Raw genomic sequence first — 10,651 nt, 5'->3', positions numbered from 1 at the left:
CCGGCGGCCCCCGGCGGCATAGGGGGATGTATGCCGACGGCTTTTCTCCGCCGACGGCCTGACCTGGGCCGTCGGGATAGATCCGTCGATGCCGACGGCCGTCGGCAATTGGGTAAATTCTGGTAGTGGGAGATATGCACTTTAATTGCTCCAATAGAAAATTCAGTAGTTTGTTTTCTAATTAGTTTTTCCTACCTGCAGGATTCCCCTGTCTTCAATTTTATCAATAATCTATCTCATATACCAACTCATAAACCTCAAGACTCAGCACATAACGTGCAGCTATTCAAGTCATTGGACTTAGCTCCTCTTTCTTCAATCTTTGCTTCGCCACATGCCAACCACCAAAGGAATCTAAACTCCTGACAAGGTAAATTTGCATTATCTTATAACGTTTGTAGTTTAATCCATTTAGGCTTAAGCCTTATTATGTCTTTTCATATTAACCAGGGATGATTCTGTTCAACTTTCTGAAGATTCGAATTCTCCTAATAGTGTCAGAACTCGATTAGGGAGCACCGTTAGGATGATCAAATGCCAAAACATAGTTCCAGAGAACTGCAGTTTCGCTTGTCACCTAAATGAGGGACCTATTGATTCTTCTGTTGACAGATCAAACTCTACAAGTAAATTGCTCAAAACCATCCAGTTGGTGGCCGTGCAGAATGTGATACGAATCACAGTGCTGATGGTGAAGAAGATCTTGCTAGAGATCAGGAGTGCACAGAACTAGAAGACGTCCTCCTTGATCACACTGCTCCAGATCAAATGGATTTATCACAACCAGGAAGAATTGTTCATGAAAACTAACTGCCTGAACAACATGAGGATGGATTCACGGTATATGATGGGGATTACTTGATTACACATGAATCAAGTAGTTATATGCTGATATTAGCCTCAACACTTTCGGCAGAGACATAGTTAGTGAATGAGACATTAAATGCTGATAATGCATTTTCTGGTAAATCCTTGTCGACTGACGAGTCAAGTGGCTCTTATATTAACAATGTTGCACATGATCCTCACCTTTACTGGGATGGAGCAGTTGAAGGGTCCGCACCAGATTATACCCGTGAACTGCTCCCTGGTGCTTGTCAAAGTGAGTTGGTGTCAAATGATCAAATCTGTAATGCCCTCGAAGAACCTAGTGAATATTTGCCAATGGACCAAAGTGTATGTATACTTCTAACTCTGTTATGCAAAAATTCAGATACATTAAACATATTGGCTTACAATAAATAATAGCTGCGTGCTTATTTATCTAACTAGATATAGCAGTGATTATGTATATTAATTGTGCAACTTACAAGCTTGAGAAATTGTAACAAAAATCATTTAGGAGATCCTCGTGCCATTATGAGTTTATGACAATCTACTGTTAATATACTAACAACTTATCAGCAGGGTTTAGCTCTCTGCACTCTAGCAGCCTTTTTCTAATAATATATAAATGAATTCAATCTTGCATGTATTGCCTATTGTTGGTTCCTTTTACTACCTATAACTAATCTGACTGAAGTGTCAATGTTCTCATCACAGTAAACTAAGTTATTTTCTTGTTCTGGCAGGCCTTGTCACAGCATATGCATGTTATGAGCAGGCGTTGCCTTTTCAACGAAAAGGATGGAGTTGCCAATAAAGCAGGCGTTGTAGTTGCAAGAAGTCAAAATGCTTGAAACTGTAAGGCCTCTTGTACCCTTTCCTCTGATTTTCATCAACTACTATGCCACAAGATTAATGCAAACATGAAAGCAAGTTTGAATATTAGTTATTTAAATGTGCTGGTGCTGTTTATTAGCACTTGAGATCTGAGATGCAGGCGTATAGAGTTATCATGCTGTAGTTGGTGATCCAAGTTGCACAAGATACTTTAGATAAATTGTTGCTCTAAGCCTCTAACTACATTTGATTCTCTAAACTTCCAATTGACTCATTCTAATGCCCCAGATTCCAAGTTGGCTTAGACTTAACCCCGTACTGGGTTGCCACACCCAAGAAGCAATTTCTTGTGTTTTCGTCCACGCACCTTGCTTCACACAAAAGGCTAGCTGGAGTTGCCATCTATGGAACCAGTTTATATATGTTAGTCTTGCTCCTCCTAAACTAGCAAGGTGGGACTATCCCAATCATGCACTCCCTCACACCCACATGGGCTATGATGTGCTCATTTCTTAATGGGCTGGGATGTCACACTCATCTCCCTTGTATAATTTCCCCATTTATCAGCATTCCCAAGCTGGTTGATTTTCAACCATTGTTTTAGGATTTTGTGCTTGCTGTGATGTGCCGCGGAGTCTAGTTATGGTAATCTGTATGTTTTTTAGTAAGAAGTTGCTGATATGCCTTTAGCAAAGATGCTTTCAACTTTCAAGTAGTTATATCATCCAATACAAAAAGAAGCACCACAATGCAGGATTTTAGATATCTGGGCGTTTAGTTAGCTGCATTTCTCATAAGCCAGTTACAAATGTATACATTGTTGCGCTGATGAAATGTAAGAAGACAGTTGCTGGATAGCATAATTTTCAACTTCAATCTGCTCTACTGCAGAGTAATAGATTTTTGACAACAATTTGAAGTGAAGCTCAGCAAATCACATTAAACTCAAACTGAGCCTCACTGTCGCTAACTTGTTTGACACGGAATGGTGGCATACTGGCATGATAGTTACTCATGATTCATAAGGCCTGCTTACATCATTTCCGACTTCCCTGATCCTACTCCGCAGTGACTTATTCGTAGAAGATCCCAATGCTCGTTTGGTGGATCCTGAAACCAAGGTTATTGTGTGCCATCCTTGCTATTTACTGCTCCCTCTGTATTAGCTCCATTTTCTGAAATTGGCGGGGTTATCTTGCCGGAGCTTTACCCTAGGTCATGGACACAAGAGGAAGAGAACATCTCAAGAACATATGCTCAATTCTCTTTATAATATGTTCATTTTTTCCTTGTGTATCTACAAAACGTAAAAGAAATGCCTAATGTGTCAAGTGTTTCAGGAAGTAGTTTTGATAGAGGATTTGGTGTTCGGAGCTGGCTCATGCTTGACAAGTCATTACTTGTATTAATAAATACTATAATACGGAAAATTAAATAATGTGGCAAAGTCTCTACTCCTATAAAAGACTCAGTTGGTGACGAGGTGTGTCTGCCGTCCGTCATTTCTGACCATTAGATCTGCATCTAATGACTGTGATGTAAGTTGTGGCCTTTTTGCAACAATATCTCACTTCTCTGCTTCAATTTCTTTATTTTTCCTATAAAAGACTCAGTTGGTGATGATGGTGTGTCTGCCATCTGTCATTTCTGACCATTAGATCTACATCTAACGACTGTGATGTAAGTTGTGGCCTTTTTGCAACAATATCTCACTTCTCTGCTTCAATTTCTTTATTTTTCCTATAAAAGACTCAGTTGGTGATGATGGTGTGTCTGCCATCTGTCATTTCTGACCATTAGATCTACATCTAACGACTGTGATGTAAGTTGTGGCCTTTTTGCAATAATATCCCACTTCTCTGCTCCAATTTATAGAAAACCCCTTAGTATATTGAAACCAACTACATTCCTCCCTTGCCTCCTCAAAACAGCATAAGGAATATACTTTGAGTGAAACATAAGATATTTTTAGTGATATATGTAATCAAAACTAGACTATTTTCTTTCAAATTTGTGAATATGTATGATTTTACTTTGGATCCGTTGCAACGCATGGGCACATGGCTATTATATAAACATGCCATCTATATACTATTTTAAGATGCTTCAACCATCCAATATATGCTTCAACAATTACAATCATTACAAAGATAACTCTTATCTGGTCAATTTACACTGAATCGTCATTGCACTATTATGTCTACGACCTTGCTTTTTTATGCAAAATTAACTAGCCCAGCGCACGGGTTAACGATTAGTGTACCACGAAAATATTTTACATGATGTGCTGTGTTTAATCTGAATCTCATTTCTGTTCAGCTGGGCTTTGATTATGATGTGTCGGACATCATGGTTTGTGGATTAAATTCATGTCACTTAAACTGATGATCAAAATTGCTTTCCGGAGTCCGTCTTTTGTTTGTCGGTAGCTGCATATTTCTTATGTCAGTTTTGAGTGTGTAGTGGTCTTCTCAATATATCTCAAACACACTTTCGCAAAAACTCAACCGTGTCGTAGTGACGGATCCTTGTATTTTTGCAGCATTCTAATGGAATGGCCTTGGAAATCAATCTTCGATCTGTCGAATTCATCAGAGCTTCCTCACGCTGCCTCAAGGCCTCTTCCTGAAGAGGCTGCTGCACCAAATCATTGTACAGCACACATTCATCGATTTGCTGATTCAGGGGATTCTCTGGTGGATTCCCTAGTAGCATATCGATAAATAAATCCAATTGTATAAGGAGTCAAACATGTATAAGGGCAGGATACCCTGTCGGTGGTTTTTGTTCTTCTTAGAGCAACTCTAGCTGATCCCTAAAAAGTTAATAGTGGAGTAATTTTTCTAATTTACTCCACTACACTACTAGAGAAAAGCCTAGCAGTAGCGCGGGTTTTAGGTACATTAGTAGCGCGGGGACCGGTGCTACTATCTAAGGCGCTACAGCTAACACTTAGCAGCAGCGCGTGGGCGCTCGCGCTACTGGTATACAAGTGTAGCAGCAGCGTGATTCGTGCAAGCTCGCTACTGCTAATAGCTCTAGCATGCTTGGGCTGGACGCGCTACTGCTACTGTCACGCTGCTGCTAACTTTCTCCACTCGCTACTGCTAATTTTAGTAGTTTTTGTTTTTTTCTGCATATTTGTTTTGTATTTGAACAGGCTTTATACAAGAATCTTTAGCAGATACAAATGTCATCATGATACACATACAAATGGCTGCTAGGCCACAAATGTAATCATAGCATATACATACAAATAGTCTCATCATAATCATCATCCAATACAAATTGGTATCTCGTCATCATCTCGAAAATAGCGATACAAGTCTTGATTACTTGCAACTACATCGTCATCCATCTAAACAATGATATACGCGAGAAGAGCTATCACTTTGAGTGAGAGCGGAACTATGCAGTACATGAGTTCGTATCGCTCTCTCGCATTAGCGTGAACCTAAACTAACTACTGCCTATCGCTCTGAAACCGGAAACCGGTACACCTGGGCCTGACACTCCGGCCACTCGTCGTATATATACTCCTGGCGTAGCACTTCTTCGCCATCGATGATCTAAGCACCTACATCATCACATGAGTCGATGATATGCAACATATATAGTTGAGCAACAGAAAGAGACAGACTTGGCAAAATAGAAGCAACATATCATAAGCATAAATAACAAAGTTGATCGTATCCAAAATGCCCTAACTAGAGTGATCGTCGCTAGTCGAGGAGGATAGTTTAATTACATCACAAATAAAGTTTCGTCGTGCATAACTCAAAGTTTCGTCATACAGATAGTATGGACTAAACGGACACATTGTCATATATCGACAATCACTGCAATATGTCGTGCCATCCATCCAAGTCAGGGAGATAGTCCCCGAGCCTAGTGAAAGGCTTCAGGTCGAGACGCTGAGAGGCTACCCATGTTCATACATCTTCCCGCGACATTTGTCCTTCTACGTAGAACATCCCTGTTTTTCCGACGACCTCCTTCATGATGATTTGGGCAAGTTCGCGCTGGATGTGATATAACTCAGCTCAAAGTCGATGATCCTCGTTATCTCCTACGTTCTTTGCCCATTGCAGAATATGGGCATCGCCGGATTTAGCGGACATGCGAAGGTTCTGGTGATCCTGTCTGTACTCCAGCATGTGGTGTAGGACATAGAATCCATCATTAAGAGAATCACTCGGTTGTTGGATGCAACAGAAGTCGGTCTTATGGCCGAAGGCGGGCCTGCCGTCCCTTCTCTTCTTGTCCTTGACCTCTCCACCCCGTGCGTCGTAGTCATAGATAGCATTGTCGAGAACATCCTTGATGTGGGTGTAATCCTTTTTGTTAATGTTCTTCGACGAGTCCAAGTAAAGAATAAAGAGCAGGGGAGAATCGGGGGGGGAGAGTGAGGGGGGCGGCGCGCCCGCCGCTGCGCAAAATAAGTGCACCTCAAATTAATTAGCCTCCACCGTGCAAATGAATGATTGAAATCGAAGGAAGGATATCTGCACAGATGACTTACAGGGGATGATAAGGCACGAGAATCGCCTCCTTGTCCTTATTGGCGAGCATGAAATTGACTATGTAGTCCCTCGCGTATTCACGGTGCTTTGTGCAGACTCCCAAGAAGCTCTCGTGCATGAAGTACAGGTCAGCGACACAGATATAAGGTATCTGCTCAACCCCGACGATGTAGTTCATGTGCAAGGCATAAAGGCGGACAAACATAAAATCCAGCTTCTTCACGTGAAACATGTCGAATATGTAATCGAATCGAAGGCAGAACTTATCCGCGGGGAAGAAGTCGATGTACGACAATTGCGGCGGAACGTTAACCACGTAGAGTGGGTATCTCGGATCTTTCAAGGCGATGAGTCCTTTCTCTATCAGCAGCACATCGTCATGAAGACTCCTTAGATCGCCGAATCTGGCCTTTGGCGCTGCTGCAGGTAGGATTGGTTGACCGGGGATATGCAATTTATGTCACATCCCTACTTCTGGTCTGCTCTGGGTTAGCTAGTCTTGTGTTGCATCATGTTTAAATTTCTCTTAAACCTGAAATGGGGATGTTCAAACCCTAGCACCACATGGATTTCAAATAGGCTCAAGTAAAGTCATTTTCAATGAACCCAAAAATGCCTTTTGAAAATGTTCATGATTTCTGATAAGGGTGAAAACCTCTGCCAAAAATGATGAACATATTTCTAGGTCATTCCTGGATTTTTGAATTAATTCATATTGTATTTGACTTTGGGCATTTAAATACTATAAATAATTTAAATGCTCAGATAATGCTGAAATTAAATGTGGGCCACTAGAATAATCTAGAGAGTGTCCACAAATTATTCCAGCATTTTACAAAATGCTTTAGTATTTTTACTAAAGCCAAAACAGCAGCAAACAAATAGAAAACAAAAACAAAAAATGCCTACCTGGACTTACCTGGCCGGCCCAGTGGACAGCCAGCCCACGAGGCCCACGCGCCAATCACCCCTAACCTCCTACCAGTAGGCAGGAGGGCGTGTGGAAGCGGCGCACGCACACGTGCTCGGCCAGCTCCTGGTTGCCGCTGTTGCTGGGGACGGCTCCGAGCGCCACGACACCCCCCGGAGACCCCTCGCTCCTCTCCCTCACTCTCTACTCTCTCCCTCACCCCCTAGCTCCTCCCCGAGCTCCATCCGAGAGCAACCGCCGGCCACCGCCTCGCGTACGCGCGGCCACAGCCGTCCCCTCGCCCTCCGGTCATGCCCCCGAGCTCTGAATCCTCGCACCGTTTCTCAAAGACAAAGGAACCAAGCCCGGACGGCCTGCATCACCGTTGCCATCGTCTTCTTCCTCCTCTGCCGCCGGAGATCGCCACCGACCTCCCGTCGTCACCAACCCCTCCCCGAGCACGCCGAGGCCTTCGTTCAACTCGCTGTGAGCTGCTGCGTCTATCCCCCTCCTCCCTGAGCTCGTTCCCGTCCTCTAGCCGCATCTTCCACCGAAGCCGTCAGCTCCTCGCCACCAGTGTGCTCAGCGCGTCTCCGCGAAGCCGTAGCCACCAGTACCTCCCGCTCCCACGCTCTCTAGCCCCTAATCCATCGTCACCCGAGCTCCGGCCGCCACCGCGAGCTCCATTCCGGCGAGCTCCGGCGCCCCCACGGCCACCCACCTATCTCCCTGGATGCGGGCCAGTCCGGGCTACGCCCCGATGCCCTTAGCCACCGCCCCCGTCGCCTTTAGCGCAAGCCCGGCGCGTTGCCGCCTCGGGTTTGGTCGACGCCGGCCAACTCCGGCGACAGCCGACATGGCGGGGTCATTAGTGCTAATCCCCGCCAGCTGGACCTCACCTTGTCACTGACAGCGGGCCCCGTAGTGGGTCAAACCCCAGTTAGTGTCGGGTTTGACCCGAGGTTGACCTCTGTTTGACCTTCAGTCACTGACATGCGGGCCTCGCCCGGCTAACCCAGATAGTTAGAGCTAAACTTAATTAAGTTAGTTTAGTTAGTCACTGGCCAGTGGGCCGAGTGTTGTTTAGTTAGTCTAGTTAACCCAAATAGTTAACTGTGAGACTGACTAGTGGGGCCCAGCCGTCATGTTTGACCTGGACAGCCCTGTTGACCTGCTAACGCCAGCATGACGCAAGGCTGACGCAGTTAATCATTTTCTGGTTTAAAATAATTCAGAAATTCCAGAAAATGCCCAAAACTTCTAAAATTCATAGAAATTAAACCATAACTCCAAATGAAATAAATTATATATGAAAAAGTATCAGAAAAATTCAAGGAATCCATCTGTACCATTTTCATGCATGTTTGAGCAAGTTAACCTCACTGTTTAGGATGAAACATGATTAGGGCAAATTTCATAATAGGTTTGGAGTTGGAATTTGATATAGTTTTGAATTCCACTTCAATTAAAATGACTTTCTGTTGCATTAGCCCAAAACACATTCATATTGCCATGTCATAGCATGCATCATATTGTTGCATATCGCCATGTGTTGATTGTGTTCTTTCTCAGTTGCCGGTGTTTGTCCCCCCTCAGTAGACATTGATCCAGCGATGAATTTGGTGACACTGATGAAGACCCAATGATATCTTCAGAAGTGCCAGGAAAGCAAAACCCCCTTGTTCATTCCGATACAATCCCACCCTCTCGCTCCTGCTCTCTTCTATTGCATTAGGACAACAACGATTCATCTGTTACTTGTTGCGGTAGTTGAACCCCTTATCCTCTGCATGACATGTCATTGCCATAGTAAATAGATGAAACCCACTAGCATGAGTAGGAGTTGCTTGAGCCCTGATGTGCCTACTCATTCATGCTTGTTGTCATGCCTACTATTGCATAGAGTTGTGTCAGGTCTGATTCATCGGGAATGAATCGGAGGTGTGTGAACATGTCCTACTGTTGAGAGCTAAATGTGTGAACACGATTAGGTAAAGGTAGCGGTGAGAAGCCATGTAGGAGTACATGGTGGGTTGTCTCATTGAAGCCGTCCTCAGGAACTGAGTTCTGTGTTTGTGATCCATGAAACAGTTACTACCACGCATTGGGCCCGAAACCAATGGACCCTCTCGGCTTCTTAATCACCCTAGTACTCTGTCCAGGAGTTGCAACTAGTTTCTGGTGTTTGTAGCTTATGTGTTGGCGGCCGTGCGTAGCGCTGACCCTAGGGGTGGGTTATGATGCGGTAGATACACCGTGGCACGGTGTACCGGGCGCCCGTTTGGTGTCTCAGGAACCCTGTTCACATCGTTCGGGGCCGTATGTGGAAACCTCAGCCGGACTCCCTGCGGATGGAACCTGGATAGGCGATAAACCTGGACTAGAGACTTGAGTGTTTAGGTAGGCCGTGGCCAACACCCTCGTTGGGCTTCCGCTTGAAGGTTGCCGAGTACATGTCGTGTAAACAACGGTAAGTGGTGAGAGCGTGTGTTTGATACAGCCCGGTTCACCGGAGTCCTGTTAGCCCAGCACTACTGCTCAAGACACTTGACTGGCCGGCATGTGTTTCACTTCGTTCCTGTGTCTGTCCCTTTGGGGAAATGTCACGAGGTGACATCCGGAGTCCTTCCTAGCCTGCTACAGTTCGAGTTCCCGTAGTCCTGTTAGCCAAGTGCTACAGTCCGGATTCACACACTGCTGACCGACATGCTCGATGTGATTCATGTATGCCTGTCCCCATAGGTTAGTGCCGCTTTGGGTTCACGACTCGCCATGTCGGCCCGGGTTCTCTGTCATATGGATGCTAGCGACACTATCATATACGTGACCCAAAAGGCGCAAACGGTCCCGGGCCATGGTAAGGCGACACCCGTGGGAATACTGTGCGTGAGGCCGCAAAGTGATATGAGGTGTTACCGGCTAGATCGATGTGACTTGGAATCGGGGTCCTGACAGCTTTGCTATTAGAGCCTGACTGCCTGTAGGATTACCAAGCCAACTGGTCGAAGTCGAGTCTAGAAATGCTTTAGTTATGTAAGGGAATTGATCGTAGAAGGGAACATAAGGCTCTTTTTACTCCTTTACCTTATGCCCTCTGATTTGAGTCATTCTCTTCTCATTCTACGTGGGTTAAGAACTAGGCTTCTCTTCTATCTCTCAGGATGACGTGTTACTAAAGCCGTAGTTGCCTAGGATTGTTGAGTTCAAGCCTCAGTTCAGTTCCTACTACTTCCATATGTTCATAGCTGGCCTCAGAACCTTGATATTGTGATATTGAGTGGTTATGCCACCATTTTGCAGGATATCTCAAATCCTTTTGAGCATTTACAGCCGTTATGCTGTCCGAGTCATCCCAGGTTTCTATGTAGTCTGATGCATTTGCAAACCCCTTCCTCCTGTTCCTGATGTCCATTTGGGCCGGATTAATCACACTAATCGGTGAGTTGAGGTACTTTGTTGCCTCGACATATATGTTGGAGCTATTACTATGACCCTAAGTGTTTTAGGGAGTCACCTAGTGATCTAGCCATGTTTTGTATCCCCAGTGTATGATTCT

At 44.7% G+C, this 10,651-nt stretch overlaps 1 pseudogene; it reads left to right on the top strand.

Annotated features, from left to right (window-relative positions):
- Positions 1-88: 88 nt before the first annotated feature.
- Positions 89-1,679, top strand: LOC125532271 (annotated as a pseudogene).
- The last annotated feature ends 8,972 nt before the right edge of the window (positions 1,680-10,651 follow it).

Source organism: Triticum urartu, unplaced genomic scaffold (genome assembly GCF_003073215.2).
Source record: "Triticum urartu cultivar G1812 unplaced genomic scaffold, Tu2.1 TuUngrouped_contig_9537, whole genome shotgun sequence".
In the NCBI taxonomy this organism is placed as follows: Eukaryota; Viridiplantae; Streptophyta; class Magnoliopsida; order Poales; family Poaceae; genus Triticum; species Triticum urartu.
Note: the sequence above shows the minus strand (reverse complement) of the source record. Positions and strands in the feature narration are given on the sequence as shown.